Source organism: Canis lupus, chromosome 5 (assembly GCF_011100685.1).
Source record: "Canis lupus familiaris isolate Mischka breed German Shepherd chromosome 5, alternate assembly UU_Cfam_GSD_1.0, whole genome shotgun sequence".
Lineage (NCBI taxonomy): Eukaryota > Metazoa > Chordata > Mammalia > Carnivora > Canidae > Canis > Canis lupus.
In genome coordinates, this window is record NC_049226.1 from 35,921,163 (window position 1) to 35,941,508 (window position 20,346).

A 20,346-nucleotide genomic window follows, 5' to 3' on the forward strand; every position below is an offset into this window, starting at 1 on the left:
AAATACCATTAACTCTGGTAATTTGTTCAATGTTTTCTCTTTGATTCTTGGAGGTAAACCTCAATTTAGCTTATCCCTATTGTCACTAATTTCAAATCGGTTAAGATCTGAATAAATAAGGTGAAACTATACCATCAACAACAAGCCAAAGCCAGAGAAGACTCATGCTGGGATTCCTGGAATGCCAGGAGTCTTAGATAGCTTTTAGTCACTTTGGACACTGATCCTTCCCCTCCCTGGTTGAGCATGAGAAGGAAGGCCCAAACCTCTAAGAAGGAGTAAGAAAGATTTTTCCTTCAAGATTCTAAGAAAAGGAAGGACGCTCACTGGACTGCAGTGTGTTAGGAGTGGACAAATTAGGAAAAGTAGAGGTTGGGAATGAGTGCTTTGAAAGTTCCAGAAGGAGGGATCAGTAACTTGCTGTTATTCAGAGGAAGTAGGAGAGGCCACTATCTGTACCATCACCTGCCACCATGGCAGGGGAGGAAGAGAGCTTGGGAGGGCCTGGCAGGGACAATGAAAGGACAGCCAAGATGGGACACTTATCACTTCTGCTCAGAGCTTCTTGGTCAGATCTGGCAACACAGTCCCACTATGCTACAAGGGAGCCAGGAAGTGTGATCTGATGATATTCCAGACAGATGGGGAGCAGGAAACATCCAGCAAGTGGCATTGATGACCTCCATAGTTGCCACATGCTGAGAGCAAAAGACTGGGAGTTTACAGAGGCAAAAACCCCCTTTTCATTTCCTGCTCTCTGCAAATAGACTCTCTATTCCTTCTGTATGTGGTTCCCTTCACACATGGTCACACCTGACTGAAATGACATCCTCGGCAGTTATGTCTATACAATATCCTTGGCCCCACCCCCATGGTTAGCTGACACAATGTTTTTGTGCCCCAGTTCCAAAACTCCTGAGAGAAAACCTGAAAGTCTCTGCTATGACTCCCCTTATATATCAGTCATTTATTGCCACATGATAACACCCCCTAAATTTAATAGCATCAACAACAGTAATCATTTATTGTTGTAATCTCTCACGATTCTGAGAGTAGGCTGGGCTCAGCCAGACAGTCCTCACTCAAGATCCCTTATAGGATTGCAGTCCAGTGGTAGCTAGGCTGGAACTAATCTTCAAAGCTTTCTTTCTCATTCACATGTCCAGCTATAAATGCTGGTTCTTGGTTGGGACCTCAACAGGGGCTATTCACTGGAATGCTTACATGTGTCCTCTGCACATGGCCTGGGCTTCCTTATCACATGGTGGCTGGATTCTAAGAGCAAGTATCTTGAGATAGGAGAAAGAGAGAGAATGTGCACAAAAGGGAGATATTGAGAGTGAGCCAGGTGAAATCTGTATGTGCTGTAGTCTCAGAAGTCACATAGTGACTGGACATTTTCCAGGTAGAAGAGTTATGAAGTGCTAGCCAGGTTCAAGGGGTTCTATGGTCTAAAGGGAGCATAGCAAGCTTACATCATAAGAAAAGCATGTTGATGGAAGATATTGCTAATGGCCATCCTTGGAAAAGGCAACCTGTCACACTTGGGGCCAAATATCTATCCCTGGTCCCATAGCCATGGTCAGAGAAACCTGGATCACATAATCTGAAATGGCTACAATCATCTGCCCCTGGAGTTGTAGGCAGTTTCTAGAAGATGAAATGTAGGCTAGGCCTAGACATAGAGCAGCTTCTTTACAGTGGGATATCCCTTCAGTGTCGAGAAAGCATCCCACAATGCATGTACATTTTAGCTCCACCCTCAGGGCCCCAGAGAAGGCAGCAAACAAGTTAGACTAACAGTGGATTCTGTGAAATCACATTAAAATATGTCCCTACAATTTTACATAATCAGGGTGATGATTTTAAACTGCATTGGGTTCCTTGTCTTTCCTTTTATCCCCACTATCTTCCCCACCAGACCATACATCAACAGTCACCCTCCATCTACTCTGCCCCTAGGGAAAAGGTAGAGAGACTAGAAAAAGAAATCTTTGTTCAACCTTGACTTTCAAAATTGACTTTTATCAAGCTCACAGTAGCAAAAATTCTTGTGTAATTGCAAGCGCAACATAGTGGAAAGGAAGTGTTTTCTTTGATTTTGCAGGCTGACCTCTGAGTATCAATGACCTAAGCTTGATTAGGAACCTGAATAGACTATGTATGGGATTTGGTGGAGGAGTACTTCCCTACTATGCAGGAAAGAGAGAAATATCTTCCTTTCCTGGAGGAGAAATTCAGGGAGAATCAGAGAAGTGAGTAAGACATAGATATCTCTGAGAAAGTCCCATTACCATGGGGTGGCCTAGTAAGACTGGGAAGGGAGGGAGGTGGAAAACAGAATCCTCTGGATAAGTTGGAGGATCTGGGAGCAGTTGGGTGTCTGCTTAGCTTCCTGCCGGGAACTCCAAGAGGAACATTTTTGATGAATGTTTTATGCCAACATATGCCTGGTCTGGCAGCATGGAAATGGTAGCAAGATAGGTCTACAGAGAGTGAACCCTTTCCCTACCTTGAACCCCAGGCCCCCAGCCCCTAAGTGATCCCCAGAAGACAATGTGTGTCCTGGGTAGGAATTTGAAAGATATTTCTGAAGACTGAGTATCCCAGGGCTCACAACAACAGATAGCCACCATTACAGAGAAATGAAGAGGAGGGCTGCCTGGGTGGCTCAGCAGTTTAGTGTCGCCTTTAGTCCAGGGGGTGATCCCGGAGACCTAGGATTGAGTCCCACATCGGACTCCCTGCATGAAGCCTGCTTCTCCCTCTCTGCCTGTGTTTCTGCCTCTCTCTCTCTTTCTCTGTTTCTCAAGAGTAAAATTTAAAAAAAAAGAAAGAAAGAAGAAAAAAAAAGAAGAAGAAGAAGAAAGAAAGAAAGAAAGAAAGAAAGAAAGAAAGAAAGAAAGAAAGAAAGAAAAACAAAAAGAAATGAAGACGAGCAAAAGCTGCATATCTGAGTTATGGTGATACATTTTATTTATTTTTTTAAAGATTTTATTTATTTATTTATTTATTTATTTATTTATTTATTTATTTATTAGAGACAGAGAGAGAGAGGCAGAGACACAGTCGGAGGGAGAAGCAGGCTCCATGCAGGGAGCCTGATGTGGGACTTAATCCTGGGTCTCCAGGATCTGGCCCTGGGCTGAAGGTGGCGCTAAACCCCTGAGTACCTGGGCTGCCCATGGTGATACATTTTAAAGCTGGTACTTGAGACCCAACATCTTCCAAGACTGGTCTCAAGTCTTTAATCTCAGGACCTCTTTACACACTTAAAAATTATTGAAGATCCCAAAGAGTTTTGTTTTGGTTAAAAATTGTCGAGGGGGCACCTGGGTGGCTCAGTGGTTGAGCATCTGCCTTTGGCTCAGGTCATGATCCTGGGGTCCTGGGATCTAGGCCTGCATCGGCCGCCTTCAGGGAGCCTGCTTCTCCCTCTGCCTGTGTCTCCGCCTCTCTCTCTGGGTCTCTCATGAATAAATAAATAAAATCTTTTAAAAAATAAAAATAAAAATTATTGAGGATGCCCAAAGAGATTTCCTTGAGTGCAACATATCTATACACACTTTTTGTGTTAGAAATTTAAATGGAGACCATTTGAAAATTTATCGATTAAATCATTTAATAAACCCATGATGTGTTTCTTTTTTAAGATTTTATTTATTTATTCATGAGAGACACAGAGAGAGAGGCAGAGACATAGGGAGAGGGAGAAGCAGGCTCCTCACAGGGAGCTCAATGTAGAACTTAATTCTGGAACTCTGGAATCATGCAATGAGCCAAAGGCAGATGCTCAACTGCTGAGCAACCCAGGCATCCCCCAATGATATGTTAATAAAGAATATATTTTTTATCAGAAATAACTGTATTTTCAAAAAAAATAGAAGAGTGGAATTATTTTACCTTTTTTTTTTTTTTTTTTTGCAGATTTTGTTAACATCCAGCTTATTGGAAGGTAACTAGGTCTTGATGCCTATTAGTCGGTTGCATTATCACACCTGTATACCTTCCCCCAGACCCAGAGGAAACCTCAGAAACAGGGAGGAGAAAGAGAAGCATCAACAGGGGAGACAGAGACAAAGCCACCCTTTCCCACTGACACTGGACAGCCCAAAGTAAGCCTGACCAGAACCTAAAGCCAGGCTTTAGTTTCCCATTTATTTGGAATTGTTATTATAAGGGTGTGGGCATATTATTAAAGTTTGTGTTTTTTTAAGCAAACTCAACACCCAACATAGGGCTCAAACTTACAACTCTGAGGTCAAGAGTTGCATGCTCTCCTGACTGAACCAGCCAAGTGCCTCGGAAGTGGGCATATTATTAAGCTAACAAGTTACCAAATGACTTCTCATTTTCTGAGAATAATCTGAAAAGCAGGGGGTGAGAGGAAGGAGTAAAGTTTGCTAATGCAATGGCAAGATTTGCTCGCTTTACATAATGGTTATAAAGATAAACACATCATTATTAGGCAGCCATAAGGAAGGATGAGCTCCTGCCATTTGCCACAACATGGAGAGACCTAGAGGGTATTACGCTAAGTGAAATGTGACTGAAAAAGAAATAATCATAGGATTCCACTCGTATGTGGAGCATTAGAAAACAAATGAACAAACCAAAAGCAGAATCAGACCTATGAATATGAAGAACTGGTGGTGGCCACAGGGGTGGGGGGAGATGGGCAAAATGAGTGAAGAGGAGTGGGTGATCCAGGCTTCTAGTTATGGGACAAATAAGTCATGGGGATAAAAAGCACAGAATATGGAATAGTTGTTGATACTGAAATAGTACACTTGCAGTGAGCACAACTAACATATGGAGTTGTTCATTGACAACATCATACACCGGACAATCAGGTAGCTTCATGTGTCAACTACACTCAAATAATTTAAAGATTTTATTTATTTATTCATGAGAGACACACAGACAGAGGGACAGACACAGGCAGAGGGAGAAACAGGCTCCCTGTGGGGAGCCCAATGTGGGACTTGATCCCAGGACCCCGAGATCACGACTTGAGCTAAAGGCAGACGCTCAGCCCCTGAGCTACCCAGGTGCCCCTCAAATAATTTTTTTAAAAAGATAAGCACACCATGCATGGGACCTTTACAAAATACCCCAGATTAAGGAAAAGGGAACATTCAAAAAAGGAAATTCAAAAAAGGATCCTAAAATTGTTGGAATGGGAAATTATGCGACATCCTGGCTAGACTCCAAGAAGACTGGGCTTTTATGCATCAGGAGCAGAAAAGCTTAGAGAAAGACAGGATGGAAATGGGTAAAGGATAATCTGAAAAGCAGGGAGTGGGAGGAAGGAATAAAGTTTGCTAATGAGATGGCAGGATTTGCTTGCTTTACATAATGGTTATAAAGATAAACACATCGTTATTACCATTATTAAGCAGCCATAAGGAAGGATGAGGTCCTGCCATTCGCCACAACATGGATGGACCTAGAGGGTATTAAATTACACTAAGTGAAATTAGTCAGGCTGAAAAAGACAAATAATCATAACCTCCCACCCCCACCCCACAGCACCTCCTGGTAATAGACTCCAACCACACGCCAGCCACTGGTGTAGACACATGACTCGGACAATTATACAGACGAATTAAAGTCCTTTTCCTTCATTTTCAAATGGAAACTTACAAAGAGAAATCGTCTTCCTTCTCAGGAAATGGACCTTAATGACAGGCATCTGGGGCTCCCAGTGAGCTTGTCCCACGTCCCACAGGGAGAGAATGAAGGCAGTAGAAAAAATGGTGATGATAGTGAACATTAATTCAAAGCTCACTATGCACGAGGTGCTGTTCCAAAGCTGTGTGAGCGAACTTATACTGTCTTCACTCTTCCTGGCAGGGACTGCTGCTTGCCCCCATTAGCACTCTAAGGGCAAGGAGAAGCCATTGAGGGGCTATAGGAAGCAGTGTGAGGGCAAAATCCCAGCTCTGCTTCAGAGCAATCCCTGGAGCTCTACTATAGAGAATGCATTGGAGAAATTCACGCTAACGGCAAGGAGGCCAGCGAGCAGCATGGGGGTCTTGTGCCCAGAGAGCCACCTAATCAGAACTTTAGCCCCATCCTTAAAATTTTAGTTATGTAGCATAACGTAGTGGTCACTTCAGGATTCTGAGCAATTTTCTGGTGATCAAAAAAAATCCCACTGAATAATCCATATCATGATGTGTTCAAAAAGATATGTAGGCTAATAAATGCTCGAGCAGTAGACAATATTTGCCTTTCTATTTGTCTTCCATGCAGGACTGTGATTATTCTGGATATACTATGCCTTAGAAAATCCGAATTGTGTGTATGTATAAAATGGGTAGGTAAGTGAATATTTGAACAAGTCAGTTATGTTATCACTAGGGGTGGGACTTTGACTTGCAGTGATTTCTTTATAGGTGCTCACTTTTTTGATCATTTCTAATTTTCTATAATGAGCATATATTACTTTTATATCTAGAAAATCATAAGCATATGCAATGTTATAAATGCCATAAGATCATTTTATGTATAAATATATATGTGTGTGTGTATACAGCAAAACAAGTGGAAGAAAGTTACCCCAAATTATTAACAACAGTGGTGGTGACTCTAGGCAATTTTTAAATTTCCTTTTACTTTTATGCATTTTGCCAATTTTCTTTAATGAGCATGCATTACTTTTTAAAATGGGAAACATAGAATTTATGGTTCTAATTTTTAAAAGAAGTAGGGCTAGAGGGCTCATTATTTTTAAAAAATATCTTTTTTTAATTTGGAGCACCTAGGCAGCATAGTTGGTTAAGCGTCTGACTCTTGGTTTTTGGCTCAGGTTGTGATCTCAGGGTTGTGAGACTGAGACCCAAGACTCTGTACTCAGCATGGAGTCTGCTTGAGATTCTCTTTCCTTCCCTCTCCTCTCCCACTCATGCTTATGTTCGCTCTCTCATTCTCTTTCAAATAAATAAAATTTATTTAAAAATTTTTTAATTAATTAATTTAAGGTAGGCCCCACCCCCAGTGTGGGGCTTGAATTCATGACCCTGAGATCAAGAGCCACATGCTTAACCAACTGCAAATGTAGCCATTCTGCAGCAGAACTCCATTCATGAAGGGATGCTCCAATCATCATACAGAGGTTGGTTTAGATTGGGTAGACTCAGACTTGAATAGGAGTACAGCTGCATACCCACCTTACAGGGCAGTGTGCCATCAGCCTGCTCTGACTTTTGCCCCTCTTTCTTTTTTTTTTTTTTTTTTAAGATTTTATTTATTTATTCAGAGACACACAGAGAGAGAGGGGCGGAGACACAGGCAGAGGGAGAAGCAGGCTCCATGCAGGGAGACCAATGTGGGACTCGATCCTGGGTCTCCAGGATCACACCCCAGGCTGCAGGCGGTGCCAAACCGCTGCACCACCGGGGCTGCCCCCCTCTTTCTTTCCTTTCCAGGACAGTATGTGTATCACTCTCTAATACGCAGAGAATGTATTAGTTCCATTTGTAATGAGGGAATTGGTTGAAGCAGGGGCCAGAGGGATGAATGAGTGGTAGCTGTTCCCCTTGGAGAGGGCACGCTGGTCTGCCCAGCCCCTGTCACTCCCTGCTATATCTCTTATGAGACAAGTACTCTTGCCTATGAGGAGACACAATTTCTAGGGTATGTTTACTCTTAGCCTAACATTATGTATGTTCATTGCATTAAGAGGTAGTGAGGGGGTAGTGAGGACAATGCCAACTCTGAGAGCATAAGCCCCATCTCAAGGTGAGGGGGTGGGTGCTACACCTCTCACTTGCAGCCAATCATTACAGTGTGGAAATGCCAGCCCAGAGTGGCCTATCTTTTTATATTTTTAAAGGATAAAAGTACACAGATTTTAAAATGATGACAACTAATTCATTTAAAAATTAAATGCTCCCTTGGGACGCCTGGATGGCTCAGTGGTTGAGTATCTGCCTTTGGCTCAGGGTGTGATCCCGGGGTCCTGGGATTGCATCCCACACTGGGTTGCCCTAAGGGAGCCTGTTTCTCTCTCTGCCTCTCTCTCTGTGTCTCTCATGAATAAATAAATAAAATCTTTAAAAATAAATAAATAAACACCTTCCTTGGACATTGAAAACTAGGAAGGTAATCCCACTTCCTGGTAAGTCATAGGACATAGGTTTTTATACTAAAAGGTGCTGGCTACGTAAGGGGTTATTGAACAGTATAAGCAGAGTATAATCTATATACACCTCAGACAAAGTCTACTTCCCTGAGCTAGCCTTGAGATGGCATTGTGCTTATTTCCACGATGCCCTCCTTACAGGTCAGCAAAACTCCCAAAGATTCTGAGCTGGACTAGTCTTTGTTCTCACTATGCAGCAGCTCTGAGACCCCTGGGAAGCTGTGTCACCAAGAGAAAGTCAGTGTAGCAGTAAATTAAAATCATGTCAAACTACAGCAGAAAGAGAAAGATGAAACACCAAATCCCAAACATCTAAATCTCTCCCTCAAACCTTCACTTCTCACCACAGATTCTCAGGCAGGAATATATGCAACAAGAGCAAAGTAGAGAGGTATGTATGATTGTCGAGGGCCACGTGGAATTTTCATGAACTTAGAGCACCCTGGAGATTCTTTTTTATTTTTTAAAGATTTTATTTATTTATTCATGATAGACATAGAGAGAGAGAGAGAGAGAGAGAGAGGCAGAGACAGAGGCAGAGGCAGAGGCAGAGGGAGAAGCAGGCTCAGTGCCAGGATCCTGACGTGGGACTCGATCCTGGAACTCCAGGATCGCACCCTGGGCCAAACGCAGGCATCAAACCGCTGAGCCACCCAGGGATCCCCTACCCTGGAGATTCTTTTTTTTTCTCTAGTTAAGAGCTGGGGGAAGAAAAGAGGGAGAGACTCTTCCTAAGTCCAGGGTTTAATCAGAGTGTCAGATGTCTTAGACCAAATCAATTTTGGTTCAAGGCCAGCTCCAGGTCAACTTCTATCAACCACGAAGAAGCTCTCAAAGGACAAAAAGCCCAAATGGAGAAAAAGATGGCTTGTCCTTCTTTTAGAAAAAAAAACAAAAAAACAAAAAAAACGCTCCATCCCCATCTTGCTTATCCAACCCTGTGAACAAATATGCCTCAAAAGTATGTGGGTTGGGCAGTGGTGTTGGAGGGAAGATGGGGGAGCATGGTATAGACAGCCATGGTGGCATTGAGCTGGGCGGCCCCTCTCTCCACTGGAAGAAATCACTGCCCTTTTGATTTCCCTGGGTGTGTGAAGAAAGGGTGTCCCTGGGGTTCACTTTGGACTAGACTAAATACTATGTTGGAAGTTTTATCAATCAAAATCAGAGGCCTTCCTCTTTGGATTCAGGGTACGCAAAGAGGAAGAGAGGTAGCCCGGGGAGTTACTGTGAGCTTCTGCTCTCTTGGAGACCAGACATTTTCCTGTCTTCCCTGGTATCTTAAGGGCTCCACTCAAGCCTATGGACAATCAGTGGGCACTGGTATCCTTTCCATGGAATGAAAGCAATAGGTCAGAGAAGTTCCCCAGGTTCTCTGCTCCTTCCTTGGCTGCCTTGCCAGATCTCTTCTGACCCCTCTGAGGCCCAGTCAAGTGAGCAGCTCACCCTTCAAAGCCATGTGATCGTGTCTTTGATCCTGCTCTCAGAATCGGACGACACAGGTCAAGCTAAGACAGGGGAAGTTGGGTTTGCCTCTAGGCCACACCAGGCCCACCCATCATTCTCTTCTGTTTCCCCACAGAAGTTAAGCTTAGCTCCAGCTCCCCATAAGCTCATCAGAGAGGGCTGCATGATTTGCTCCTGAAAACTCATGTGGAGGAAATCTGCCCACTAAGGCCAATAGGCAACATAGGAGAGTGCTAAGGGCTTTGGCTGTGGAAGCCAGGCCACTGCTCTCTGAGACCTTATATTTAAACTCTTCACGCTGCAGACAACTCATCTGCAAAGATGAGATTTCAGTTGTGCTTAAGTCATAGGGTTTTGTGAGGACGAGATAAGTTAATACATGTAAAGCACATAAAACAGTGCTGAGCACAGAGTAAGCTCTCAGTAAATGTTAGAAGAGGTTGTGACTTATTTTAATATACTGAGTGTGTGTGTGTGGAGGAGGAGGGATTAACTATATAAATTTCCTCCTGTCTCAGACAGTGACTAACTCCCTTGTTACAGCAAGCTCTGAATAAAGAGCCTCTGCTTTTTCTCTTTTAGGTGGTCTTTATTTCCAGAGTCTCAGAGATTTGGGGTTGTTTCTCTCAGCAGGTAGCATTATCTACTTGGAAAAATACAGGTCCCAGCCCTTGTGAGGCCAGATGTCTGGAAGACTTCCTTTATCCAAGGTGGAGGACTGTGAGGAGTCCTCCATAGAGTCTGCGTCTCAAACCTCAGCATGCACTGGAATCATCTGGAAGTCCTCTGAAACACACTGCTAAGCCACACTCCCAGAGCTTCCTTTTGGGTGGAGCTGAGTCAGGGATGAAGAATCTGCCTTTCTAACATGCTCCCAGGTGCTGCTGATGGCCTGGGGTCACACTTTGAGAACCACTGGCCCAACCTAGAGCAAACCAGGCCTAATCATCCCACTCTGGGGTTTATATAGGGCTGGGGTCAGCCTCCCACTTGAGGGCTGTTGCTCTTTCTTTTACTTCAACCTTGGCCTCAGTATCTACAGGGCCCTCAAGGGGCAAGAGGCAAGGGTGGCCTCTTTGAGAGTGTGTCTATCATCCCTCCAGACTCTTGGAAATAAGAATGTCTGAAGGAACCAAGAGAGAAAAAGAGGTGGAAGCCGAGGAATGGATGAGAAGGGGGTGGCGGGTGGGGAGTGGGCTGGAAAAGAGATAGAGATCTAGAAACACAGAGAATCAAAAGTGATGGTAGAGAGGGGGGAGTTAGCTCTCCCATGCCCTTAGCCCTGTAGAAGGAAGGGTTCCCCAGAAAACAATGGTTCTCAGCTCTGGCAACACCCTGGAATCACCTGGAGATATTTCAACATGTCCCAAGGCTGAGGCCCTGTCCCCCAGATACTGCTTCAGTGACCCCAGGGTGGGCCTGGGCATTGGGACTTCTAAAAATCCCCTGGTGACTGTGACATGTGGCTGCAGCTGAGAAGCCCTGGAAGAGAAGACAGGTACACTCATCTCCGACCCCTGGAAGGTCCCCTTGTGGACCGTACCCCTTATCTCCTGGGTGTAAGCTGGTCCATCTGGTTCTGCATCTCTGGTTAGGAAGCAAGGGGCAGGGCTGGAGCTCCAAAGACAGAGAGACACTGAGAAGGAGCTGAGATCTCCCACTTTCCTGGAGGTAAGCAGAAAGAATCTGGAAAGTTCTCTCTGATCTGAGAGACAATGGCTATTAGGCAAGGCATCAAGGATCTTTTCTCTTCTTCCCAACCCCAGGGGCCCCTGAAGAACAGCAGCCAGTGTTCATCACGATGCTTTCTCCCCCTCCTCCCCATCCCACCTGACCCCCACTGACCAGTTCAGAGAGGAGCACAATCTTTCAGAGGTTTGATAAGACATGCATTATTACTTGGTTCACTCATGCAGTCAGGACGGAGCATGCATCTCACAAATTTACGATCCCGTTTCCATGGGAAGGGTTGGCTCCCTCAAGCTTCTCAGAAGTGTGATTTCTTCCAGAATCTAGAGTATCATATCCAAGAACTAAAGTTCATGCCAAGACCCAAGAACTCCCACAATCACACAAAAGAGATTGCTGAGAAGGTGTGTTTTCTGCAGCTTTCCTTGTTCTGCCCCCACCGACTATATCCTGGGTGGAAAATGTACAGTTACACCCTTTAGATGATTATGATTAATGTGTAGGATTCATTTTTTTTAATGAAGAGCTTCATCAACTCTTCATAGTGCATTTTTGTGGGACAATTATGGGTGAGAAGCAAACGAGGATTGCTATTGTTTCGCTCATTTAATTGAGCAAGTATTTCTCTCATCCTTCTGGGAATTAAACACTGAAGGGTGGACAAACACAGGGAAATCCATGCATATTAATTTCTGGTGTATTGCCTTCATTCAAAAGCAGGGCAGAAATCAAGAGCTAGGCCTGTGCTGTGGTTTATAGAGAGGGTGAAGTTTCGCCCTTCACATCTCCTATAGACACTGTTCTGATGGGATCACGAGCCCAGTGCCACACTGATGGGGGTGGAGAGGGGACAGAAAGGTCTGGTTAGTTTGGTCATACACTTCAGTTTTAGGGCTGGATACTGAACCCTACCAGGAGCACCTCGACTGGGGTTAGGGTAGAAGGCGGTTCATGGGTGGAGGTATTTTCCCCAAAGAAAACGTGGTAACAGTTTCTAGAAGAAGGGTGAATGAATGGATGCAGGGGTAAAAACACAAACAAAACCGATGTCCATCAAACCACCTTTCTGCCGACTTTTGAATAACTGGCTGAGTGCGGTGTAGAGATTGACTAGATTCAGAAAGTAGACAGCCTCTAGCATTGCCCTTTTGGATTGTCACTAAATGGCTTGTTCTCTCTGAAGACAACACGATAGCCCATCCATCACTGCATCCCCAAGGCACGCAGAATAAATGATGGGCAAATGCATTCCTGCTCTCAGAAGTGTAAGATCACTACCTCCACAGCCCCCAGAACAGGCTGGGTCATGGAGAGAAAAAGAATGCAGTTAGAACCATTAATAGCCAGGGGCCCCTGGGTGGTTCAGTGGTTGAACATCCATCTTCAGCTCAGGTTGTGATCCTGGGGTCCTGGGATTGAGGCTGCATCAGGCTCCCTGCAGGGAGCCTGTTTCTCCCTCTGCCTGTGTCTCTGCTGCTTTCTCTCTGTCTCTCATGAATAAATAAATAAAATCTTTAAAAAAAGAGCCATCAATAGCCATTAATGAGAAAGCACATTATGTTGTTTAAAATTATATCTAGCTAGGGACATTTAATGTAACCTCTCCCAACTTCTCACTAGAATAACTAGAATAAGAGAACAGGAAAAAAGAATTCTCCTCACTTTCACAGCTGTGACTGAAGATTTGCCTGATTCCACAATCTGGAAAGATGGACTTTTTACTCTAAAATATATGGAAACCACCAAACCCATTCTGATTTTGACTTTGAGACTAAGACAACTTTATGCCTTCTCCACATTGAGTTCCTGCCAACTAAAAGACCTGAAAGTAGCTAATCTAAACTAGAGGTTGGCCAGGTCGCCTGGGTGGCTCAGGCAGTTAAACACTTGCCTTCACTCAGCTCTAGGTCCTGATCCTGGGTCCCGGGATGGAGCCCCAAATCAGGCTTCCTGCTTAGTGGGGAGTTTGCTTCTCTCTCTGCCCCTCACTGGCCTTGTGCTCTCACTCTCTCTCAAATAAATAAATTATTTTTTAAAAATCAATAAAAATAAACTAGAGGTTGGTCAATTTGTTTCCAGAGAGAGGTAAATATTTTAGTGACTTTTTAAAAAAGATTTTATTTATTTATTCATGAGAGACCCAGAGAGAGAGGCAGAGACACAGGCAAGAGTGAGAAGCAGGCTCCATGCAGGGAGCCCGATGTGGGACTCGATCCCAGGACCCCAGGATCATGCCCTGAGCCGAAGGCAGACGCTCAACCACTGAGCCACCCAGGTTCCCCAGTATTTTAGGTTTTGTGGGCTATTCTATCTGTGTAGACTTGAACAATTCAACTCCACCCTTGTAGTGTAGGAAAAAAGTCACATAGAGGCAGAGACACAGGCAGAGGGAGAAGCGGGCTCCCCATGAGGAGCCCAACACGGGACTCGATCCCAGGACCCCAGTACCATGACCTGAGCCACTGAGCCACCCAGGTGCCCCTCCAATTGATTTAAATTTGCAAAAATTAGGCGCTGGGTTGGATTTGGCCCACAGGCTATAGTTTACCAACCTGTGACAGTAACCATGTGACGTGACCAATATTTTACCCCCTTATAGCATACAGTTTAATCTTACCACACACTTTCTATTCTCATCATCTTTCTACCCTCAGAAACAGAAACTCTTATTAAAAGATGGCCCTGGAGGAGATTGGATTCTGGGAGGTGTGTAGCCGCAGGCAGGAAATAGTCTTTAAATACGATAAAAGTACCTTCTCCGTGGTTATGAAACTATGACGATTTCTCTGATCCTCCAGCTACAATCTTCCAGACCTTCCCCACTTCACTTCCTTGCTCTTCCCACAGTCATGGAAGGTCTGATTTCATTTCTTTCTGGCTTTTTTTTTTTTTTTTTTTTTTAGAGATTTCATTTATTTATTCAAGAGAGAGAGGCAGAGACATAGGCAGAGGGAGAAGCAGGTTCCCCACGGAGAGCTCAATGCGGGACTCGATCCCAGGACCCCAGGATCATGCCCCAAAGGCAGACACTCAACCATTGAGCCACCCAGGTGCCCCTAAGGTCTGATTTCTATAAGAAACTCCTAATTTCCATAAATCTTGGAGTGGCTCTGACCAAGCCCAGACTCATTCGTCCCTATGCCCTGTCAGTAGAAAACTGTCTTGCCAGTTCATGGTTATCCAATCACTTGATGTCTGTATAAGCTAGTCAGGATTCTTTCCTTTTACCCTCTTCTGGGGAGGGCTGGAAGATCCCAGAGGAACTTAAGTATCCTCTGGTCATCAGGAGAGGATCTACAACTGTCCTATGTCCTCACCGAGATATAAACCATCTGGTATAGTTGGCCCTGGTAACCATGCACTGTCATTCACCAAGCCTCTAAGTGATACAGGTACATAGACTTCGTCCTTCTCAGCTAAGCCCCAGGCGGACCCTTCAAGCATTTCTATGCTCTTCTTAGCCATCCAACAAATATCTTGGGAACTATCCACCTCTGTCCCCTGAACATGCTAAGGCAAGGCAGCATCGAAAGTCTGCTATCTGCTTACTCTCCTTAGACCCTGCTCTCATCCATTGCTGCACTAACACCAGGGGTTCCCTGGGAAGCCAGGGTCAAGTGCCCCCTTCTCCTGCACACCCTAGTATTTCTGTAGTAGCTCTCATGTCCTGTCCCCTTCCTCGGACTCTCCTGAAAGGCTTAATAATTCTACAGATTATCTAAGTTATCCTCCACTTTGCTTCCGTGGCTCTCCTTCCCATTATGTGTCCTCACTAGGAAATGTGCTTATTATCCATCTACAGGTTAGCACATATGTTCTAGCCTCTCAGTCTCCAGACTGTGTGCCCTGTGTTCTCAAAACTGACTCCTGCAATTAAAACAAACGAGCAATACCACACAAACCTTTTTTCCCTCTTAAGTGCTTAGCTCTTACAATCAAAGAAAAGAAATAGCATGGCTTTCAAGACTATTGTCTCTGTTGTGTGTTTGAAAACTATTCAGATATTCAATAGACTGTTTGAAGCTGTATCCACACTCCCCTGAGGCATTAAATGTCACTAACTCAGTGAGTTGAGAGCCACAGGACAACATCAAAACATATAGGAATAAAAAATAAAAAATAAAAAAAAACCTCAATTAGTATTTCAAAATGTATCCCTTACTTGTAATTTTGAGCACACTTTATCAGTTTACATTACCAGAGAAGCCGACCAGAAAGTGCAAGTAGAAAATAGGTAATAATCAAAGATTCCATAGAACACTTTACTACTGCGAAGAAACCCATCATTATGAGAACTGAAAGCACTCTCACAATTTAGGTAAAAATCAAATCAATGGGACTTTAGTTATATCCTAAAACATTTTTTTTTCTTTAAATCACAGAACTAAAAAGGGAAGAAAAAAAACTGCCTTAAACAATTATGTAGTTTCAAAATGTTACCTACCAAGGAACAAAAATCAGGCTGGCTTCAGACTTCTCTTCAACACTAAATTTCAAAAAAGGGATTTCTACAGAGGTTTGAGGGAAAATAGATATTGCCCTAAATGATATACCTACTTAGTCCTGGGCTGGAGACAGATTTGGCAGCTATTAGCATAAAGGGAGGAATTTTTACTTGGGATGAAGAAGTTCATGCAAGGATAGATTTTTTTTTTAAGATTTTATTTATTTATTTATTTATTTATTTATTTATTTATTAATGCAATTTTTTTAAATTTTTATGATAGAGAGAGAGAGAGAGGCAGAGAGAGAAGCAGGCTCCATGCCCCGGGAGCCCGACGTGGGACTCAATCCCCGGTCTCCAGGATCGTGCCCTGGGCCAAAGGCAGGCGCCAAACCGCTGTGCCACCCAGGGATCCCCAAGATTTTATTTATTTATTCATGAGAGACACACAGAGGCAGAGGGAAAAGCAGGCTTCCTGCAGGTAGCCTGATGTGGGACCGGATCCAAGGACCCCAGGATCACCCCCTGAGCTGAAAGCAGATGCTCAACCCCTGAGCCACCCAGGTACCCCCATGAGGTTGTATTTAAAATGCAATCATGTTTATTTGTATGGATCTTTCTACATAACTATTTTTGGGCACAACATTCCGAGTACAAGAAACGGCATGCCCCTTTTTATTTTTTTAGTTATGAAGTATTTCATACATACACAAGAATGTATAGGATACATAAGTATGGTTTAAGAAGAATGAATAGTAAAAGGAAAACCCATAAGCCAGGTGAAGAAATAAACCATTACCAGGGACAGGAAAGACCCCTGTGTGTCTCCCACCATCCCACACCCCTTCCACTTCTGAGCAGCAATCAAAATCTGAATCTTATGATAATAGTTCCCTGACTTTTCTCCAGATTACTTGGTGTGTATGCCTGTCTAACAAAATATTGTTTGTTTGGTTTGGTTTAAAACTTCTAAGAAACATAATACAAGATACATTTATCTGCAACTTACCTTTTTGTTTAACATTATGCTTTTGAAACCCATCTGTGTTAATATACGCAGCTACAGCTCATTTCCTCTTCACGGCTGTATAGTATTTTATTAGATGAATGGCATACACCACAATTTATCTATCTGTTCTATCACTGGTAAACAGTCTGTTTCCCATGATTTTGCTCTTATAAACAATTAATATTCTATACATGCCTCCAGAATGGAGTTCTGGGTAGCTTGAGTTTTCCTTTGGCACATGTTTCCGATATATCTGCCCATTTGCATCAGACTTCTTCATTTAGTGGCATCTAAGATGGCTGCAAGGAGACTACTCTACCAACACATGCACGCTCTTTCATTCAAAACTTCATCATGGGGTGCCTGGGTGGCTCAGTTGGTTAAGCATCCAACTCCTGATTTCAGCTCAAGTCATGATCTCAGGGTCCTGAGTTGGACTCTGTGCTAGCATGGAGTCTGCTCGTCCCTCTCCTACTCTCTCTCAAATAAATAAATAAAATAAAATTTCATTATTGTTTTGAATACTTGATATGAAATGGTTGATGTAGATTCAATATCCATTAGCAGCATCATGAGAAATTTCAACATTGTGTTTGTCCATGAAGAAAAGGACCGTTAGATTCTGTAAACATAATGTCAACTGCTAAATTTTGAAAGATTGTAAAGGCTTTACATTTTGCATTGTGCTTGGTTGTGTGAACAAAATCTTGCCAATGATGACTGTCTAGAATTTAAAGAGATCATTATTAAAAAGTGTTGAATAGGGATTGCACAAAGTAAAAAAAAAATCTGCTATGAAGAAAAACTTATGCTCATAGAAGGAAGTTTCAGTTTCTAATTTAAAAAAATGGAAATAAAGGCACCTGGGTGGTACAGTCAGTTAAGCCTTTAACTCTTGGTTTTGGATCAGGTCCTGATCTCACAGTTGTGAGACTGAGCCCCAGGTCGGGCTCCACACTCAGCGCAGAGTCTGCTTAAAACTCTCTCCTCTGTCCCTCCCTACTTCTAAAATAAATAAATAATTTTTTTTTTAAAAAGGGAAATAATTTCATCTGAATAGTTTTACAAATTCAGTATTGTCTTTAATACTCTCTGTAGCAGCCAGCCTCTTGGCTGGCACCAATAATTCTTGTCCCCTGATATTCACATCCTGGTCCACTTCCCTCTCAAACTGAATAGGGTGAATCTGTGTATGAGGACTATTGCAGAAATGACGGTGTGTCCTTCCAAGGCTAGGCTGTGAGGGACATTGTGGCCTCTGTCTTGCCTGCTCCCTCTTAGATCACTTGGTCTAGGGGAAGCCAACCATAATGTTATGAAGACATCAAGTACCCAATGGCTCTGACTCCCAGCCATGGGAGCAAGCCATCTCGAAGTGGCTCCTCCAGACCTGGTCAAGCCTTTAGATGATGCAGCCCCTGGTGACATCTTGTGATGTGAAGAAACATTGTGAAAGATCCCGAGCCAGCACCACCCAGATAAGCGGCACCCAAATTCCTAAGTCATCATAAACTATGTTACATAATAAGTGTTATTAAGCTGCTAACTTGTCATGTCATTTGTTACCCAGTAATAGATAGCTAACACATTTGTTATTTTACTTCCCTTACTGTAATTATACAATATAAACTTGATGTCAGTTGCTTTCAAAAAACCCCATTTAACTGTCCCCCCACTTCCTTCTAAAATTAAGATAAAGGTGTGTTTTTAGAGGGAAAAAAGGGAAAGCTGGGATTGCCAGTGTTCAGGAGCCTTCTCTCTCAGATACACATCCTCAAGTCATCTCTATCGGTTCCTGGGTTTCTATTTTTATGTATATTGGGGCAAAGGACAATAGGATGAAAGGCAAAATAAGCCACGGTTGGGGTAGTAGAAACTTTATTTGAAGGGTTTACAGGAAGTTAATGGCTCTGATTTCACTCGCTCTATAAAACATGATCAGGATTCACACATTTAGGGCAGCCAGGGTGGCTCAGCAGTTTATTGCCACCTTCAGCCCAGGGTGTGATCCTGGAGACCTGGGATCGAGTCCCTGAACGGAGCCTGCTTCTCCCTCTGCCTGTGTCTCTGCCTCTCTCTCTCTTTCTGTATCTCTCATGAATAAATACATAAAATCTTTTAAAAAATAAATTATATCATGCTTTCCTCTATGCAAAAATAAAAACTCTACAAAACTATGATATGTGTAAGAAGCCTCCAACACTTCTATCTTTCCCTGATGGTTTTTTTGCAATGACAATCATCATATTCATCTTAAAATTATTTAAGTGTGGGCTGCCTGGGTGGCTCAGTCAGTTGAGTGTCCGACTCTTGTTTTTGGCTCAAGTCATGATCTCAGGGGCCTGGGATAGAGCCCTGAGTCAGGCTCTGTGCTCAGTGGGAAGTCTGCTTGGATTCACTCTCTCCCTGTCCCTCTGCCCCTCCCCCTACTCATGTGTGCTCACTCTCTCTCTTGCAAATAAATTAAATGTTTAAAATAAAAAATAAACTCATTTTAGTGCCTCTGCTTTGTCCCTTTACTCACAGTTGGTCTTCCTACTGTTTAACAATGATAAAACACTCTTTACAAACATAAAGATTCATTTTCTATTGTGAACATTTTTCATCATAGCACCTCCTGTGCCCTGGTTATTATGAAGTCAATCATTTTACTTTCTAGCTACCAACTTTTCCTGAGGGGTTCTTGTTAGCTGAGTTCCCTTTGATAACTGCTTATTCTGTTAATGTTCTTTTGAAGCCTGTTACAACATTCTTTCTTCTTCTTCTTCTTCTTTTTTTTTTTTTTTTTACCAGAAATTCTGCAGTTTCTGATTGATTAAAATCAGGGTGGTAGGGCAAGGGGAGAGCTCATTTCAGACCTGCAGCTCTCATGCTGCCAGGCTGTCCCTGTCCGTGTCCCATTCTCCCCTTACATGATGCAAAGGGCCAAGCTATTTATATTCCTATAATGAAGAGGGATTCAGCAGGTGACAAATAATAATTTCTGAAGTCAGGAAAGGTGCTTCACCTCATTCTTTTTTGAAGATAAGATCCAGGTATCTCGCAGACTCTGAACATCCTGCATATTTAAAAGCAATTTTAGGGAGTCCTGAGTGACTCAGTGGTTGAGCATCTGCGTTTGGCTCAGGTTGTGATCCCGGGGTCCTGGGATGGAGTCCCGCATTGGGCTCCCTGCAGAAAGCCTGCTTCCCCCTCTGTCTATGTCTCTGCCTCTCTCTATGTATCTCTCATGAATAAATAAATATTTAAAAAATAAATAAACACACTTTCATGCATCTAAGAATTGATTGGAGCCATACTCATGTAAATCACAGTAATCTCAGAGTTTGAGTCCCCATGTGTCAGATTGAGCGCACACTCAAGGCACGAACAAAACAGGACACTAAAAAAAAAAAAAAAAAAAACACAAGATTTTATTTATTTACTCATCAGAGACACAGGCAGAGGGAGAAACAGGCTCCACGCCGGGAGCCCGACGTGGGACTCGATCCCGCGTCTCCAGGATCGCACCCTGGGCTGAAGGCGGCGCTAAACCGCTGAGCCACCAGGGCTGCCCACCTTTTATTTATTATCTTTTAAAGATTTTAT